Genomic DNA, 4409 nt, shown 5'->3' on the forward strand with positions numbered 1-4409 from the left:
GGGAGGTAGCAGTGGTTAAAATAATTGCATTAAAAATGTATCACTTCCCTGAAACACAAGTGCTTTTCAGTGGAGAACATTCACATATTCATGTGTCATTTAGTGACATAATGACAAGCCAGTCCCATTGCTTCCCATTTCACCTGATCCAACCATCTCTCTGCCTAATCCATTCTCCATAAATGAAAATTAATAAGGCATGAATTGACAATTGTCTTGCTTACCAACAAAAATTCTGGTTCCAGTTTTGATTGTAAGTCAAGAAATATCTGTGTGCCTGAAGGAATATCATCTGCTCTCCCCAACATTGCAAAGTTTCATGGAAATGCTGATATAAGGTTAGCTACTGATGGTTCTGTGTCTAAATTTAATTCCAGGAGAGATATTTCCTTTTTTGAAATCTGGCAGGCAATTTTTTAATTGCAACATCAGTGGCAATTCAGTTTAAAGGCCTAGAAAGCTAACTGCAATCCTACCGTTGCTCTTTGCTCTCTGTTAAAAAACAGATGCTTTATGAAAAATGCAGTGCTGAACCTTATAGGAAGTAGATTTCTCAGACAATATATTTCTCAGGATCCATAACCCGCACCCCTCACTTTTAAACAGTCCAGTCACATTTCAATATATGAATAAAACATTTCATTTCTCATTGTATTGTTTTGGCCTTCTGCCCTATATACACATGCATATCCAAAATGCTGCTTCCTTCAAGTTCAGCACCATCAGACAAATCAAATAAGTAAGAAATACTAAGGTAAGAAAAATACAGCTATTCATACCCTACTGCTCCCTACCTTTGTATCCTTGCAAACCATTCTTGCTTTCAATATATCCATATATACTTGCATTTATTATTTAAGCTTGTCAAACTCCCTTCTGTGGAATTCATCAATTCCATCCTATCATATCTCCCTAGATTTTATCCTTCTCAGTTCTTTTACTTTTTAGTCATATACTTTGCAAATTATTCTCATTCATTCATTGTTTCTACAATATCAAACTTCTTCAATGTATTTCTCATTCTCTTGCTGTAGCCAAGCAACCTCCATTCATTCTTGATGCTATCTTTCCTTGTTTTACATACTTCTTAAGGTATCCCATTCCCGTTGCATTCTACCTTTTATGGCTTTCTTGATATACAGTAGTTAGGTCTTGCTTCCAGATAACAAAATGGGTGGAAGAATGCCCTTATGTTTTCATTTATTCATCAAACATTCATACCAGTGCACTGCCAACACATTTGCATGGCTTAGTACTTCTCCATCCATTTCCCCATTTTTAGTAAAAATTCTACCAAGGTAAACCAATTCATCTCATTAAAATGTTTCACTATTTATTTATAATGTATATTTATTCATTCAATTTTCCCTATCAAACACAACTATCTTGGTGGACTTGTAATTTCAATTGTTTATTATTTATTTCTTTATAATTTATATATTAATATTGGTGATATCATCTAGCTGGGAAATAGAGCACAAAAGATTCCACATATATTATATTGTGACAGAACATCAAACATATTTACATAGTCCTTGCTCCTTCTCTTCATTCACTGACCTGTTCATATATATACTTTACTTCCATCCTGTATTGCTCGTTTTACATTCAGTGAACAGTCTTCTTGTTCATATAAAACATTAAGCTCATTCACCTATCATAGGAACTTTCTTTACAACAATGAAGGAACTTTTATTTCTCATATTTCAGATATTTTTCATATTTCACATGTCTCATGATTTACTGAAGAACACTCAACCGCACACAAACTTCTCAATGCTTGCTTAAGATTATTTCTTGTGTATTTTTACTAGAATACTGTGAAAAATACTTCTAGATGGGCTTAACAAACCTAATTCCTTGTAATTTTGCATTTTTTGTTGTCTTTCCTATTGTATATAGAAATAACAATACTCCTCTAGGAATTAAGCATGGACCCAATCTTTATACATATCTTGAACAAATTACCCAACCGTTCCATAAAGCAAACAACATTAATAGTTTAGCATTTCTCCAATTATATCATTTATTCCTGCAGTGGCATCATTTTTGAATTTTCTTATAACACTTGTGATTTTTCCATCACATTTTGCCTTGCACACACTTAGAGCATTTGTTTGAGTTCCACTCTTCAGTGTAAAAATATCACTCCCATACAAATTTCTAAATTACTCTTTTTTGCTTTCACATATTTTAGTTTCACCCAAATAAGCTCATCATTTTTCATTTTTAATTCTACTCACTCTGCTGTAGGCTTCTTGTTCAGCTTTTTTTTATCCCGTTCTGAAACTTCTTTCTGTAAAATCTGCTCTGCATTTTCTCTGCTTCTTTTCATTGTAACCATTTCTTGTTCTCTTTAGCGATGTACCATGAATCTATATTTTTCTTATATTTTCCATGCATCATGCAAAACTTTTTTCTCCATAAAATATTTTTCTCTTAGCCTCACTAGTTTTATGGCATCCTATCATAATTATCATAATTATTTTCATTTTCTGTGAAGAAGCAGTAGGCTTTCTTCCAAGCAGATATGCAACTGTCACAATTACAATCCTTGTTTTTTGAATAACCCAGTAAATCACTCTTCCTACATTTTCTTTTCTTGTTTCATGTACTTTTTCATGTTATCTAAAGAATAATTGTTTCCCATGAATTACAATCAGGATGTCATGCAATTTTTCTTCAGAATCTATTCCCCAGTTTTTTCATTATCACCACAATATAATGATGCAAGGAGTGATTAAGTTTAACATCCACATTAACACCTATAGGACTATCACAGATCTCCACAGCATCAACTAAGATTAGATGTACTTTCACATCTCTTCCTCCAACAATGTGATATATGCTACCGCTTGCCAGCAATTCCACTCTAGATTCTATGTTAGATGTTTATCTAGAGATCAAACTTCGTAGAAAATATTTAATGGACATAAATTTGATATTGGGATTCAACTAAGGATAAAGACTATCTTAATTTTCAAATCACTTGCAGATAGATTTCAAAATTATCATAGGACAATAAACGATGGCAACAGAGACTGTTGAACTGCAAGCTGTTCCCCTGGTTAATTGTTCTCATTGTTAGAAAGTTTATTCTCAAATCCAGGTTGCTTCTCTCCTTGATTAATTTCCATCCATTTCTCTTGTCTTACCTTTTGGTGTTTTGGAAAATAAGTTAACTTCTTCTTTGTGGCAGTCCCTCAAATACTGAATACTGCTATCAAGTCACCTCTATCCTACTTTTCTCTAGACTAGCCATACCCAAATCCTGCAACCATTCTTCCAATTTTAAGTCCCCAGGCCTTAAATCAGCTTAGTTAATCAGTCTCTGTATTTTTTTCCAAAGTCATTTGTTAGTTGGGAAAGATGTTACCAGTCTTCTGATATTTAGTTAACACTCAGCATGACTTGACAGGAAGGAGCTAGAGCCTTCAATTTAGAGCTGCTCCAAATTATCTGCTTTATCTTTCTACAAAGATCTTCACCATCAAATTAACTAGGTTCATATAATATGCTAAGCTATAAACTACAATTTACAAACCACAATGGCTGTGTTTGTGCATCACACTCTCAGAATAAAAAGCTTCATATCCTGGTTGATACAGGTATCCAGGCATATTTACCAATCTTGATCAAGTAAATTCATGCACTTTGAAGGGATTACTGCTTTACATATGAATACATCTCAATTTGATAGCTTATGGACATACTCAGTTTACAGAATGCAAACATTGTTAGAAGTATGCATTCCTGAAATATAATCATTATGAGCCAGATTACAGAAGAATGCTTACTATGGATTAATGAAAAGGAGACTCTGCTCTTAAAGAGGCTCAAAAATGTTATGGCTTCACTTGAGAGTTATTTGGTTCTGTCTGTGCCACAGACAAACCAGGATTGCAGTACAATGCAGACGATCCTTCTTTCTAGCAAGAATTGGGAAGCATTACATGGCTCCAACTGACCCACCAATTTCAGATATAGAATTTCTAGTTCTCCTGGAGTAATAACTGATATCAGATCACATACATATTTTGCAAATACATACATGTTTCCCCCTTATCCTAGGAGCCAGGTGTGACTTTATTCATAAAGGCAAGTGTGGAGGCTTCTTGGATTTCAAGAACTTCTTAATTTTGCAAACCTCTGGCAATCCTTGCTGTGCTATTGCAGGTTTTAAGGCTATTTTCCAAAATGCACTTAACAAAGCAACCACATTCCATATTACTCTGCTAAAGACTTGGGGGTGGTGGTAAATGTCTGGGAATTTCTCACAGTACCTCTTGAGGTAGAGTATTCCTGGTGTTTATACAGTTTAAGTTTGTTGGCAAAGAATCACTTTGGGACATGTATGCTTTGGGACATACCATAAAAAGGGAGAAAGTATCACCACAGGATCTTGAGAT

Source organism: Pseudonaja textilis, chromosome Z (assembly GCF_049901715.1).
Source record: "Pseudonaja textilis isolate UNSWEBS1 chromosome Z, rPseTex1.2, whole genome shotgun sequence".
NCBI classification, from domain to species: Eukaryota; Metazoa; Chordata; class Lepidosauria; order Squamata; family Elapidae; genus Pseudonaja; species Pseudonaja textilis.